Here is a 16041-nt window from a genome sequence, read left to right as displayed (position 1 = left end):
ACTAGATTGTTGGTATGTGTACAAGTGGAAGAACGCTTCCCATTAAAAAGGTTGTACTGGTCCATGGTTGAGGATCAAAGCGAAAGTCTTAGGCCTTGAAACCCCAATTTGTTGGACACTAACTTTAATTAGTGACATCGTGAATTCATTCTGGGAAGCTGTTTAAAGGACATTTTAGACATACTACCCTTCTTCATGTTATTCGGACAGTATCTTTTCTGTTATGAGAGCAAAACATGTTGTGTCTATTTATCCGGCGCGAATATCCGAAGGAGTCAACCTGTGGGTGTCTTTGTCCGTGTGTTTTGCATGGTACTCAGAACGCTTTTCTCTAGCTAGTTCATGACAAAAAATCTCTTTTCGTTGAAAAATGCTGATAAATCAATTTGTCTCAGATGCTGGCAAGGGTTTCCTTATTGTCAGCTTGTACAACAGGACTGGGTGGTCAAAAGGCCAGAGCCTCGATGACTGCGAACGGTCTGGGCGGTCTTCTGAGGGAAATAGTTGGCGGCTTGCCTCGACCTCAAAGTTAACTAGGCATTGAGGGGACCACACGACCAGAAAGTCAAGTACAACGGTTCGACCCAGCTGCACGATTCCAGGCAGATCGGAGACAAGGGCAGGAGGTATGCCATACTTGTTCATTATATTGGCAACGACTGTTTGTGCTGCTCCCATGGGTAGATTGAAATCACCACCAATCATTGCTACATCTGCTTTGAACTTTCGCCTCAATCCCTCCACGTACTCAACGAGGTTTTTCAAAATGTCTTGTTGCTCCAGAGATGTTACACCCGTGTGCGGACCATGCCAAGAAACAACCAACAGGCGAATGTTCAATAGAGTTGTTGGATCAGACCAGAAAATGGACGTTCTCCCAATATATTTTCTTAAGATCTCAGGACATTTATCAACATTCTCCAGGTACTCCATAGATTCCTCCAAACATTTGTGTGCCTTTTGTAAACGACCTTTTGCATTCTGTAGGCAATCGTTATGTTCCGCTGTGTAGATACTGTTTGATATACGTTCTTGCAATCGTTGTACAGTTGTTTTTACAGAACTCAGACACTCATCTACATCTCTTTCGGATTTTGCTACGTTTATTAAGGCATTGGACTCATCCCATGTTGTCTCATCGGAAATTGCGTTATCTCCTTTGTCATTCCAGAATATGATTACTTGTGCACCTTTAGTGTGTCCTTTGACAGGCTCCAAGCCCAATGGTTTAATCTCATTACACTTATTTTCAGTAACTTTGTCGGTGATGAGCGACAAGAACAGGTCCTCACTGTTGATCAAATATTCCACCTGTTCGAATATGGCGAGAATATTCGTGATGAGGGCATCTTCTGTAGCCGTGTTGCCTTCACCGCTACCACACGAAACATTAAATAACAGAATCCCTATCGTTATTGTCTGGTAACTCGCAACATGTGCTTCTGCTTCCTCTGATCCTGCTGGTGTTGTTGCTGCTGATGTTGCCCCCTGAGCAATGTCAGACGGTGTTGCTTGTGTTCTTGGTGGAGGTGTTTCTTTCGCCTTATCCATGTTTGTTTCTTTTGGTGTTTGGTCATTACTTGTTGTTCCTTTTGCTGAGTCTTTCTTTCCATTTCTCTCTTCTCCTTTGTTTGTCTTCTTAGTTTTTGTTTTTGTAGATGACGCCTGGCCAGGGGTCGCTGATAATAATGCGGCCGCTGCTGTTTTTGGTGGGGTTGTTGTTGTTTTTGTTGCTTGTGTTGTTGGTGTTGGTGTTGTCTGGCCATGCATAGCTTTTTTGTTTGTTTGTCTGCTTCCTTCCATGCTTTTAAAATGGTACTAACTCAACGTTTTCGCTTGATCTAACTGTTTATAGCTTATTTATTTATGGTCGCTTAATTGTTCTTGCGCTTGTCTGCATAACATGTGGCATTTCTCTTCATCAGCAAAATACCCTTGAAGGGCGCTGAGAAAAATGTAAATGATCGAAGTCCGTCGTAAAAAGCCGTCACCAACTGTTTGTCCCAGATTATTTGCTTATTGCATTAAAGTTTAATATGTGTTTTTTTCAAGCTCCACACGAATGTCACAACAGCTCCAGTAATACCATCATTTCTCTGTTAGTTGCTGTGGATGACGAAACAGGCTGTGACGCTACAAGTCTATGGTGACAGTGATGACACCTTCACAGGGACAGCTACTCACGGCCTTAGGGGGTTCACGTCCACAACATTCTAATTAAGTGATTCTTATTGTCTTCTCTTTTATCACTTAGAAAGGTGTGTGAAATATTGTGATGTTTTCAGACTCCTTGTACATTTCATCCATAAAGCACGCACATACAAAGTTATTTCTAAACCATTAGTGAAAACAAATAAACAAACAATCGAACACAAAAAAAGAGGGAAGAAAAAGGCACACACTTTCATTAATTATATAAACGAATCCAAATGTTCAAGCCTTGTCAAACAGGACAATGGAGGACGTTGTCTCCTCCGGTTTACCCGAGTTGGGATGCTGCACACACATACACAATAGATATTCTTCAACACATTTGCAAAACAGCTGGACACATATGGAACCATAATCACACAGAAGAAACGAGCAGACAAATGAACTCACACACACATACACACACACACACACACACACACACACACATATACACACACACACACACACACACACACACACACACACATACACACACACACACACACACACACACACACACACATATACACACACAAACACACACACGATCGCGCGCATGCGCACAAACACATACAAACACAGACTACAACGGCTGCCTGTGTTTTCGACACTGACGCAGCCTTCGAATAGACCAGGGTGTTTGGTACCAACCCAGGTTTCACACACTCTTGGTATTCTGTGAAGTTCCAGTTAACCGCATGTTGCTCCTGCAAATAAGAAAAGACGATAATTATGTTCGTCAGGCAACCCATCAACTCACAGATAGGGGTTTCAATTCGACTTAACTCCTGCACATATTGTTGTGTCGCGTGATATGGACGAAGGTAGGAAGACGTAGATAGCGCAATAGTTTTCGATGACGAGCGTAAGGATTTAGAACTAATTGAAGACATATCGGGCTGCTATTCCATGAGACGCTGAAATTCGGATCATAACTGTGTTGTACAGGTTGACACAGATAGCATATGTTCGGAAATGTGATAGCCCAAACGCCATGTCAATAGCAGTGATACGACTGCATTAGCGACTGGGACACGCCAAAAGACCAGACAACAGAATAATAGTAATCTGCGGCACTCCCTAGGGCGTTTGGAATCGAGAAACCTTCCTGCAAAAAAACCGTATTCAACAGGAGGATACGGCCGTTCTTAGTTGTCTCAAAGAGAAAAAATATACTGTGAGGCAAGTGTGAGATTGAAGACCAAAGCGTGAATAAACACGTGTCATGTTATCTTAATGACATAGATATCAGGGTTAATTTACTGTGCAGTCTTAGCTTCCGGTGAAAAGGATAATTTATGTTCACAAACAGCTACTGTATGTGTTGCTAAACAAGCTAATGGAATTGCAATGAGTATTGCCGTGTCATGACTAAGTGGAATGTTCCTCCGAAAACGGCGTATGGCTGCCTACATGGCGGGGTAAAAAAACGGTCATGCACGTAAAATTCCACTCGTGCAAAAAACACGAGTGTACGAGGGAGTTTCAGCCCACGAACGCAGAAGACAGAAGAAGAGACCAAGTGGAATTAGTCAAGACAGATTGACACATGTCTAGTGAGTCGTTTGATTGATTTTCATTTTGATGACACTGCTCGTGGCCGTAACAATAATAATGCAATCCCTAAGCGAGCGTTAACTGACTAAGCGCTGAAAGTCCTTGCATATGCCCGGAATATCGACGTAACATTACTGGGCCCAGTGACCTCGATCGCCTCAGACGTGTCAGCCGGTGTAGTGTACAGATTCTTTTGGATTTTTTAATCTCAGCTAGTGTTCACACTGGGTCAAAGCTTTCTCAAGACTGAAAAACACTCTGGCTGTTTGTTCTTGTTGTTGTTGAAAGTAATAATGCCTCAAAGATTAGCAAATACATTGTGAAAAAATCAATAGCACTTACGTCGTTCACACACACATGACCTCCCTTCTTTGTCTCTGTAAATGTACTCTTGGTATATTTCTTGTATTTCCATTGTTCTCTTGTTATATCTATGATGTAACTATTGCACTCTCATAACACATAAAATAGAGGATAAATAAGGGTGCACGAAATACATCATAGCTGGCTCTACTTTCTGTCGTCCTTGACATTCCAAAATGCACATGTACTCGACCGGATGTGCAAGGGGTCACCACGCCTTTGAGAACTTGTGCGAGAGTCGTTCACATTTAGGACCCTACGCTAACATGATGGCGCGAGCTTCCATTCAAATTTAGCTTAGGCAACGAAGGTTCGATGACGTCATCCAATAGTCACATCACAGAAGGAAATGTACAAAGGCTGAACGTAGCCCATTTTAGTTCGACTTATTAGACAGATAGGCTTAAGGAGAATGATAATAACAAAGTTATTAAACAGAATTCAGACCTCAATGATCGTGAGAACGCACAATTTATTGTTTTCTGATGGTTATAACCGGAAGTATCTTTCAATAATGGGGCAGACAACTCCCGTAAACCATTCGAGGCTTACTTCCCTTCTTTGTTGTCGTTTGGCAGCGTATAGACTTACCATTTTGCTCTTCGGCCATGCCATATGCCGCTCTTTAGACAAACCTGCTTCAGTTGTTTGTCTCCATCGAAATAACTATACCACTTGAATTTAGCGGAGAAACATTTCATTTTGGCTAAGTGACGGCAGGCTGACGTCCTCTCGATAGCTGCATGTGAACGTAAGTAACAGCTGTTCGTCAGCCATGAAACTAACGACAATAGAAGGGAAGTAAGCCTCGAAGGGTTTACGGGAGTTGTCTGCCCCATTATCGAAAGCAACTTCCGGAGCCACAGATTTGCACCTGGGGTTTAGTTTCTCGAGACATTGTTTCCTTTCTCAGATTATGGACCTCCCCTTTATTGAATACAATCCATATAGTGCAAGGCCAGTTGAGTGCCTACTGTTCACCTGTAGTAAGCACATAATGCCAGTGATATTACGGACTCTCTATTGCTCCTATGAGGAGAAGAAATGAAGAAGAAAAAATCAACCGGACAGTTCAGGAAATGTCTAGAAGCAAAGGGAGGTAACTCTTACTTCATTATACATTGAAGGGAAATAACTCTTCTCATGCAGGATGCCTGATCAGTCTTTACAGTCTTTACAGTCCTTCTGATGATAACTCCTCATTACTGATTCCAAATTTCAGTCCCCCTGTTCGACTTGACCGTCCAGACCATCCTTATGGCGGAGTAGCAATCTATGTAAAAAATTATTTGTATTATAAACCCCGTCCTGAGTTTAACGTCGTCGGACTAGAAGCCGTGTGGGTCGAGATAAAACTGAATAAAGAAAGTATTTTGATAGGTTCATTTTACCGTCCACCAAATGGAAATGTTCAATATTGGGAATTAGTAGACGAAAGTTTAAGAAAAGTAAATAGTCAAGTGTTGAAGTTTGTGATCTGTGGTGATTTTAACGTTGATTTTTTAAGTTCTCCTTCTCACAATTTTTTCAATATGTTGCATTCATATCAACTCTGTCAACTTGTCAATGTTCCGACACGTATAACTGAAACAAGCAGTACCTGCATAGACCTTATAATTACACAAAGGCCACAAATAATTAAATCTGTAGATGTTTTGCCACCAGTTTGCAGCGATCACAGCGTACCACGGGCGATATTAAAAAGTACTGTAAATGTAAGTAACTCCTTTAAACGAACTATTTTCAATTACGATAAATTGAATATAGAAGGGTTTTGTAACGCTCTTTCACAAGTTGATTGGACAGGTATGGTGACGAATGAAATGTTAAATGATAGCATTGATGTTTTTAGTAGAACTTTTATGAATGTTGCAAAGCAGTTCATGCCTGTTAAAGAAGTTGTTGTACGCCCTAAAGACGCACTCTGGATTACCCCAGAAATTTTAAAGCTAATCGACGAGAGAGATCAAACTCACCTGAGAGCAAAAACGAGTAACTCTTTAGAAGATTGGCTGAGTTATCGTCAGACGCGTAATCGTGTTACAGCAGCTAAGCGAGACAGAGTCCAGCAATTTTATATAGAGTTAGACGAACGCATTTCCGACCAAGGTTCCTTTGGTACTAAAAAGTGGTGGCAGTTGGTAAAGTCATTTATGGACAAGAAAGGACTTGGTGTTGATGAAATTCCTCCGATTAATTTTGAAGGCAAGATTTACCAGTCAAACCAGGAAAAAGCTAACGTTCTGAACATTTTTTTCACACAAAATTCCGTTCTTAAAACGCCAGACGACAATTTGCCTCAAGCTGATTTTTTCGACAGCGAACTTAATGAGATTTATCTTACAGTCGACGAGGTTAAAGAGGTTATTAAAGCCCTTGATAAAGGTAAAGCCACTTTCACAACAGACTTCTAGTTGCTGCTGTTGACGCCATAGCAGAACCCCTGACATATTTGTTTAATAGAAGCCTTAGAGAAGGTATATATCCTAGTTTGTGGAAGACGGCTCATGTCACTCCTATTTACAAAGCCGGCCCAGCAGATTGTTGTAACAATTATCGACCAATCTCATTATTAAGTTGTGTTGGGAAGGTAATGGAGCGCTGTGTCCACAGCCATGTTTACACCTTTTTACAGCGAAATGATATATTAACACCGGCACAGTCAGGATTTATTCCTGGTGACTCTACCAGTTGTCAACTGGCTTCTATTTATGACGAGTTCTGTTTAAATTACGATATGGGAATTACCACTCAAGCTGTTTTTTGTGATGTGTCAAAGGCATTTGAAAAAGTCTGGCACAAAGGGTTATTATATAAACTGGAACTAGTAGGAATTAGAGGACAATTGTTGAAATGGTTTCACGATTATTTAACAAATCGCCACCAGGCGGTTGTTATTAAGGGTGCTAAGTCTGCATTAAAATGTATCCCGGCAGGTGTTCCACAAGGTTCTGTTCTAGGCCCCTTGCTATTCCTGATATATATTAACGACATTGTGAATGATACTGAATCTGTTATAAAGTTGTTTGCTGATGACACGAGCATGTCTATGTCCTTAGAAGATCCAACTAGACGAGCACAGATTTTGAACGCAGACCTATATAAAATTAATACCTGGGCAAAACAGTGGAAAGTTAAATTTAACGAAGCAAAAACGGAACTGTTAGACATAAAACGTGATAATATACCAACCGAACCAATCATTTTTAATTATATTGTTTTGGAAAACGTGAACCAACATAAACACCTTGGCGTAATCTTGCAGAATGATTGTAAGTGGGACTTCCAAGTGAGAAGCATTATAAAAAAGGTCACCTTATTAATTAATTGTTTAAGATATTATAAATACAGATTAAATCACAAAAGTCTGGAAACTATGTATAAATCTTTTGTTCTTCCACATTTTGACTACGCAGACATCATATGGGACAACTGCACAGAGTACTGGTCAACTGCACTCGAAAAACTACATTTGGAAGCCATTCGGACTATAATCGGTGGTGTGCGCGGCACAAGCCACGAAAAACTGTATAAAGAAAGCGGATTTTGTAACCTAAAAGAAAGACGGAGCAGACACAAACTGATTTTATATTACAAGATGGTATATGGCAAATGCCCTCATTACTTATCAGATCTCTTGCCACCTTTAACTTCTGATGTTAACCCCTACCATCATAGAAGACCATTAGAAAGAAGAGTCCCCATGTGCAAAACTGAATTATACCGTCGATCTTTTATACCATCTACTACTGTCCTGTGGAACACCTTGCCAGACAACATCAAAACAACTAACTCAATCAGCGATTTCAAACGCTATTTATCTACTCCTGATTATAACGTACCTGCCTATTATTACTGATTCACCACTGCAGAATGCGCCTAAACATGAGTAATTTGAATTCTGACCTGTGTAAACGCCACCTACAGGAAAACCCACAGTGCGCTTGCGGCTACCCGAACGAAACAGCTGACCATTATTTGACACATTGTCCTTTGTACGTAGATGCTCGCCTGTCTACAATAAACGCACTTCCTGTTAATTACAGACATGTTGAAATATTGTTAAATGGTAGCGAAAACCTTTCTCTTTGCACTAACAAGCTTGTTTTTGAAAGTGTCCAATCGTTTATCCATGAATCTGGTCGTTTCTGTTGATTTGACTCAGTACCCATATTCAAGCCAACAAACCTTATTTTATATGCATTTTTCAAAAGCATATTTAGCGAGCTACTGCTTACTTGCCACAGGACTATGGTTTGTAATGTACAATGTATATTCTTATTTGTATGCGCTGCCAACTTCATCTTTTATATGTACCTACCGTTTTCTCCTCCCTCCTCCATCCTCTCCCCTCTTCCTCCTGCTAGCTTTTTCTTATTCTTTCTGATTTACTTTAACTATGCTCTTCTTGTAGATAGTTCCACTATTGATAAGTATTGCATGTCCGACATCATATTTGCGTTATTTTCCTACTTCGTAGGGCGCGTAATATAAGCGTTTGCTTGAGTTCGTGTCCCTATTGTTTATCGTTGTATTTATGTATCATGTTTGATTTAATAAAACATTGTTTAAACCAGTCTTTACAGAACATAAAGAGTCGATGTTAGACCTGCTTCTCAAGTATCTAGAATTTTCCTTAGGACGGGAGATAACTCAAGTCAAAGTTATTATTCAGCAAGAAGAGTGTGCTGATGGTAATGCTTTCACACTGTCTCCCAGCCTTTAATCTGAATGCATCAGCTCACTCTTTCATCTATTCTTATCCTCATGGAAATAAGACAAACACCCGGGCGAAGCCGGGCCGAACTGTATTAAAAGTCTTGCCAAATATGTGATGGTTTCAATGCACAGAATGGTCCACGTGCGAAGGAGAAGAATGCACCTTTAAATGGGCGTACGCTATAATCCTGCTCTCCTATGCCAACGCACGTACCAAAGCAGAAAAGAGGTATAGAAGGGTGCTGGGTTGCAAAACCCATCAAAGATATTTTAGACATTCTCACCATCCGGTAAAGAAGGGTGTGTTGTGTGTGAAGAATGGAAGCGTGGCCTTTTGCCCCCTAGTTTCCCTGTTCATTTTCGTTTGTAACACTATGTAAACGAATGTGACCCTTTCACTGTGATTGTGTGTGTGCGATGAGCAACCGCTCGCTTGTAGTATACACAAGAAAATTGGTTGATTAAAATCCACATGGCCGAAGCAGTGTTTTCATAAAAGAAGCGGTATTGTACGGGCACATTTTTGTATTTTGGGTTACATGTGTTGCAGAGTATTTGATAATACGTAGGTATAAAAACATGCGAAGAAGAGTGACGAGTCCGTGTTGTGAATATAGTCAAGTGGATAAATTGACTACTTGTGTATCACACTAGTTTTGCTACCACAGCAGTCCCTCTCATGAACAGACACCCTTGGGCCATTGCAAACCTGTCCGTACCTTGCAGGTGGCCGGTCACGGAAGGGGTGCCACCCCATCACACACACTCAAACACACTGACGGACTAAGTGAGTCTTTGCTACTCGTGATCGAGCTCTACTTGGACTTAAACAATAACGTCAAACTAATAAAACTTATAACTGAAGGGAAAACAACCCTGTCCTGTAAAAATGACGTTAAATGAACGGTGTCAGGAAAAGAGAGATAAAAGAAATCCTCAAATAACTGAGGACACAGGCACCCCATGTAAACATCCACGCACACACTCACCGAGGACACAGGCACCCTATGAAAGCAGCCACGCACATACTCACAGAGGCACACATGCTTGTGCAGATGCTTTGCAAAAAACTCTTTCCCCTTTCGCCTCTCTTACCCACTCCCCCCACCCCCTTCCCCTCCCCCACTCCCTTTACCCAGCCCCGACAGCAAAAAGTTCCAAGAAAATTGGTTGATTAAAATCAACAGGGGTCGAAACTGTGTTACAATAATAGAAACGGTTATGTACGGACTCCATCTATTTGGGGTATTTGGGTTACAAAACTTACATGTGTTGCATGTGTTAAAACTTGTCATGGGCTTATTGACTTTGATCCAACCTGTTACGAATATGCATGCTTTCAGTTTGTCTGATAATGATTGATAATTAGTATGTCACTTGTACTGACACAACAAATAAGAGCACATGAATATTTCTGGTATGTTATGAAATAAGACTATTTTATCTAACTGCACAATCAAATAATGTAACTATACCTCGTCTTCTCTATTCTCAGTTTGACAATGGCCGCATTAGACATCGGGGCTCCAAACAAATGACCAAAAATTAGGGCCACAACAACTGAAGTGAATATACATCTTCGCGTGATAGAAAGTTTGAAATGACACCGGAATGAATGTTTTAGTTGATGGAAGTGGATGCACTAAAAAAAAATTCGTGGTTGCAAAACGGGGATTATAACGATCTCTACGTGTTAAAGTGACTCTTACCTGCATGTGTCCATCAGCCCAGGATCTGTTTCAAGCCAAATACAGTCTTTCTCGACCTGAAAACAAAAATGGGAGCCATAGATCTGAATCACATATAACACACGTATTTGCTTCTGCTTCTGCTCCACACATGATTTCACCCGAGAACCAGGGGACTGACTTAGCACTGCGCTCTATGCTAGGCTGGATGCACACACAGCACTGCCAGAGGTGTGCTCAGTACAAAGAACCAAGTTATGTTGTGGTCCCAACTTTGTCACACAAAAACAATCATTCTCGCAGCACTGGTAAAGCAGAAGTCATTCGTTCTTTTCAATTCAAAGAACGCACGACAAAAAAACTATAGGCTTAAATTGTTCTGCACGGTTGTAAGTCCAACTTCTCGTTCAATGGTAGGGAGGTGTTCAGTGTTATTAAATATATAAGCTTGTAAATCATTTAAATTCACAGCAAACAATGCAGGTGTCACATTTTGGAAAACAATCTGACTTTTGGTTACCTACCAAAACTCATGACTTGGCCTTACTATACAAACTTTGAATAATATTCAGCATTCGCCCATTTATACCAACATCAAACATTTTCTTCCAAAGAAAAGCTTTTTTCACATAATCAAATGCTTTTTCATAACCAATAAAAAAGACAATATAATCTTGTTCCCTTTGATACAAAATAATCAATTGTACTGTGTAAAGTAAAAATGTGGTCGAGGGTTGAATGCCCTGCTCGAAAACCGGCTTGTTCTTCACCAATGACTGAATAATCATCAAAATATTTAGTTAGCCTATTATTCAAAACACTGGTAAATAACTTTCCAAAGCAGCTCATCAGGGGTATACCTCTGTAATTAGCTGGGTCTTCAACATTTCCCATTTGTTTATACATGGGGCGTAAAAGCCTAACGGACCATTTCTCGGGCATGTGTCCAGAACACACAAAAAATACACTTAACAACTGTGTATATACTTTAATTAACTTCCCAAAAGAAACTTTCAAAAAGTCATTTATAATTTGATGATTTCCACAGGCTTTATTATTCTTTAACTTTTTAACTGCTTTTAAAACTTCATCTTCTGTTATCATACGATTGAAATCAACGTTATCATTATGTACCATTTCATTTAAATTACCTTCATTTTTTTTCAACCTCATCTTCACCTGCAGAAAACATACCTGTAAAATGTTTCAGAAAAACGTCAGAAGAGACTTTTGATAATTCTTCATATTTTTCACTTAGGGTTCCATTAATAATCATCCAATATGATTTTAGGTCATGTTTTTTTAGGTTTTTAATTTTTTTTACAAGGTCCGCTTAATATATTTCTAAATTGCTTATTTACTTCCTGTTTGTAACTTCGACTTGTTTTGGTGCGGAGCTCACGCGAAAAGGCAGTCTTCATTCTTCTATGTACATGTTTTGCTTCAAAAAAGGATTTTCTCTTTTTCTCACATGTAACATTCAACCATGGCACATTTTCGGTTTTCCTTTTTTACTGCTTCTTACCCCCCAAAAATTCTTTTAAATAACACTACTGTGCACTACTCTTCGTGATATAATTAAGTTCTAAAACAACTATGTTAACTTCGTCAACCGAAACATTTTCTTTAAATACTAACAATTCATCTTAATGTAAATCATTATCGTTTACCAATGAATCCTCCAGACCACAAATATAATCAGGTTCCAAATCTGTTTTTCATTTCGGTCTTCCTTCGAAGTCTTCTGCTACATTACAAACATGCACTTCGTTCCCATCTTCATCAACACAAATCATGATTTAAAACATTTTGTCCATAAATACAATCAAGCTTAATTACCAAGGGGCAGTGAACATCCGAGAACATTTCACACAAATAAATAACAACACATTCTTTATTGGTATAAAACAGGTTTGCTGAAATCAGAATATAATTAACAACACTAACATTTTTACATGTAAATTTCCCGGTGCCTCTGCCTGGTCCAATCCGACCATTTATAATAACCATATCAGATGTTTTAAAAGAATCCAATAAATCATGCCCACAGTTAGTTACTGACACATCTTGTGAGTGTCTCTTCGGAATATGAAAATGTGTGTCACCTTCGTCATTTTCTTGTGTTTCACAGGGAATACCACAGGGAATATCAAAATCAACATCAAATAAATCTTCAGTGGTATCTATAAGTAATCCTGTTCTTGCATTAAAATCTCCAAGTAAGCACGCGCCTTCATGTTCAATAGTGAGGAATGCATCGTATAATTCGGTATAAACATCCTTATTCACGTATGGTGAACCTTCTGGGGGAATGTTCACAGCGCCAAAAAGTATATAATTGTTTTAAAAACTCCTTACTGAATTAAACAAAAAAACCATAATATTTTATCATAAGTCTGCATCACAAAACGTATAATATTTTCTTTGGGAAACATCAACTTTGGATTGTCTTTCTTTGGTTTCATATACGAAACATGAAAGCGTGTGTACGTGTGTGTGAGGGAAAAGAATGCTGTGATTGGTTTCGTACTGTGATAAACTGTACAGTATCCTCCTTGAATAGCAACAACATTCCTCCTGATTTACGTTTAATTAAACTTGCTTTTGTTTTTTATAAAGTGACACATAAACCGGAACATCAACTGTGTCAATATCACCCAGCTTACTCTCGGATAAGGCAATAATATCATATTTACAAATTAGCTTCAGAAATTTCATTTTAGATAATACACCACCAACATCCAACGCAATGCACGATGCTAGGAGCCTTTGTAATCACACGCAACACTATACTTTAAAAAAAATATTGACATCATGTGGATCAGACACAATATCAGTTCGTATAAGACTAGTGTCGTGTGCCTGTTCCCGATCATACACAGGCTTGCTGTGTGACACTTTCTGAATGACGAAAAGTTGTTATTCCACCTCACGTGACTTGTTTTTCATTCAAATCAAGTTACACAGAATGTGTGCCTAGCCTACCATGCAGTTAGTGCATCATGTATCAGCTATCCAAGCCCCATCGCCTACACTCATTACAAAGGAATGTACCGACGAGTGTAGTCCACCTTGAAAAGAACTTTCTGCTTAGTGGTTTGCTCACATGAATATGAAAAAAACCTATATTAACCGTCATAAAATAAAAACCTACCTATGTTTCTGTCATGAGACCTTTTGAGTCAAAACCGGTCATATGACTGGAAAGGTCATTCATTCCTCTATCATATTCAGCAAACAGATTGACTTTACTTGAGTACACATTGGATCACACAACACAGATGCCCCCGAAAATAGAACTCACAGAAAAGGTTCCCCTAGTCAAAATCGACGCAAACATCTAAACGAACGTATCTACCTATATTTGTTTCTCATGACGAATATTCTAGAACGTGTTAACATAAATCTTCGGGTTCTCATTTAAACGCTGGTTTATGCAAGTACTCAAGGCGGGCCCTGCGGCCTGCCACATAACGCTCGGTGAAGCCTTTTCAATGGCGGATGAAATATTATGTTATGATGTGTGGGGGATACGTGTCTATAACACGAACAACGGCTAACATCGGAATTATGTTGCGCTTCTAAAGAATTCACAATAACTTAGTGACAGTTGTTAACCTTGTTTGTTCTTTCTTCGTAATAACCGTAACGACTTACCTGATATCTTGGCACGGCCCACCCTGTTGACACCACTGGCTCTGTCGTTGATTCTTCACTTCGGAGATGTTATACCTTCTATGTTTAGCTTGAAACAGAAACACGTCATTCACCTGGATCGGTTTCAATGTAACCCTTGCGCTGCATGTAGGACGGTAGCTGAAGTCCTGGAAACTTGTTTTAACTGGTAACAAACCGTTCTTGACACAACAGAGAAGAAGACGAAAAACAAGAAATAAATAATGTGTGCATATCAGGTGTAATCACGTATGCCTCAAGGATCTACTGTTAAAGAGACCAAAAAGCAATGTACTCACGTTAAAATGACGAACACGGAACGATTAACAGCGACGTTTCGACCTAAGGGTCTTCTTCAGGCACAAAAACACAAAAGTACACACACAAAAAAGAAGAAGAAAGACGATAGAACAAATAAAGAGGTCTCTTTATTGTTCCCTATCACGTGCAGTCGCCATTGTTTAATACTTTGATCTACTGTTAGTTGTCGATTCGGGTAAATACAGGTAATAGTGTGCACAAGTGTATATCCTGACAGCGAACAGGTTAAAAGCAAATGAGATCATGGGTAAACAACAAGAGCAAATAACAGCGACGGCTTTGGCGTGACTCCTTGTGCTGCGTTGTACAGTTTGTCTAGCAAGTATGTCGACATCTTTGCCTCTGACTTGAAACATAGGCTATAATGGACGGAAGCCGAGCAAAATTATATCAAACGGCCATGCATGAAAATAAAGGTTATACATGTAATTTTGTCTTCCTTTAAAACCCAGCTAGCTGAAAACACATCTCTTCCGTAATGCCTTTACATAATGTTTCCACATGTAGCTGTTTCAGCACACTCTGTAGTTTACCATCTGCCTGTACATTTTAGTATGCCTTGTGTGGTCACGTGATTGCACGAGATAGAGAGAGAGAGAGAGAGAGAGAGAGAGAGAGAGAGAGAGAGAGAGAGAGAGAGAGAGAGAGAGAGAGAGAGAGAGAGAGAGAGAGAGAGGAGGCGGAGAGAGAGAGAGAAAGAGAGAGTGAGAGAGAGAGCATGCATTCTTATTGTTAGTAGTTAGTACGTTGCTTGCTGAATTTTGTTGTGTGTTTGATAGTGTATGCGCCAAAATATTTGTGCAAGATTAACTTAAAGTACAATGTTTTGGAGTGTATCTTTTTTTGTCTGGAGGCCCTCATAAGCACACGCTAACACACACACACACACACACACACACACACACACACACATTATACACAAACACACACGCACACACACACACACACATTATACACACACACACACGCACACACTTACACATACACCCTCCTCCTCCCCCCCCGCACACTAGCATACACACCCACATACACACACGCACAGACAGACACACACACACACACACATACACACACACACACACACACATGCGTGAATGAATCAAGTTTATTTATAACTACAACCTGTACATCATGGTGTGATCATATACATGTGTTTTGATCATACTTCTCAACAGTCTACTTTGTGTGTATGTGTATACATGAGTTTGTGTGTATGTGTGTGTACACAAGTTGACCTGGGAGATGAAAGGAATCTCCAGCCTTAACACTCATCCTTCCTCACAGGAGACCGCGGTCTTATCCACTAGGTCATTGCGCTCGTCACATGTGTCTAACATCAAGATACTGCATGAAACATCTATACACGCCAAATCTTGTGCACGGGAACACTTTTATTTTTAATTTTTTTTTATTTTTTTTTTTACCTCAGTTGCATGCAGGCTGCTTCAACCCTTCGTTTAACTGTTTCCTTCTCACGGGAACACTTTGTTATGATACTTCTTATGAGCAAATACAAGAAAGCTAT

At 39.8% G+C, this 16041-nt stretch overlaps 1 long non-coding RNA gene across 1 annotated transcript; it reads right to left on the bottom strand.

Moving 5' to 3' along the window:
• Nucleotides 1-2774: 2774 nt before the first annotated feature.
• Nucleotides 2775-14311, bottom strand: LOC138980639 (uncharacterized). The gene is made up of 3 exons (XR_011460412.1): nucleotides 14178-14311; nucleotides 10542-10597; nucleotides 2775-2900 (listed from the first exon to the last, which is right to left on the bottom strand). It is a non-coding gene; the product is annotated as an uncharacterized lncRNA (long non-coding RNA).
• Nucleotides 14312-16041: the final 1730 nt, after the last annotated feature.

The sequence above is a fragment of the Littorina saxatilis genome, linkage group LG11, assembly GCF_037325665.1.
Source record: "Littorina saxatilis isolate snail1 linkage group LG11, US_GU_Lsax_2.0, whole genome shotgun sequence".
In the NCBI taxonomy this organism is placed as follows: Eukaryota; Metazoa; Mollusca; class Gastropoda; order Littorinimorpha; family Littorinidae; genus Littorina; species Littorina saxatilis.
The sequence above is the reverse complement of the archived record's forward strand: the minus strand, read 5'-3'. Positions and strand labels throughout refer to the sequence as shown.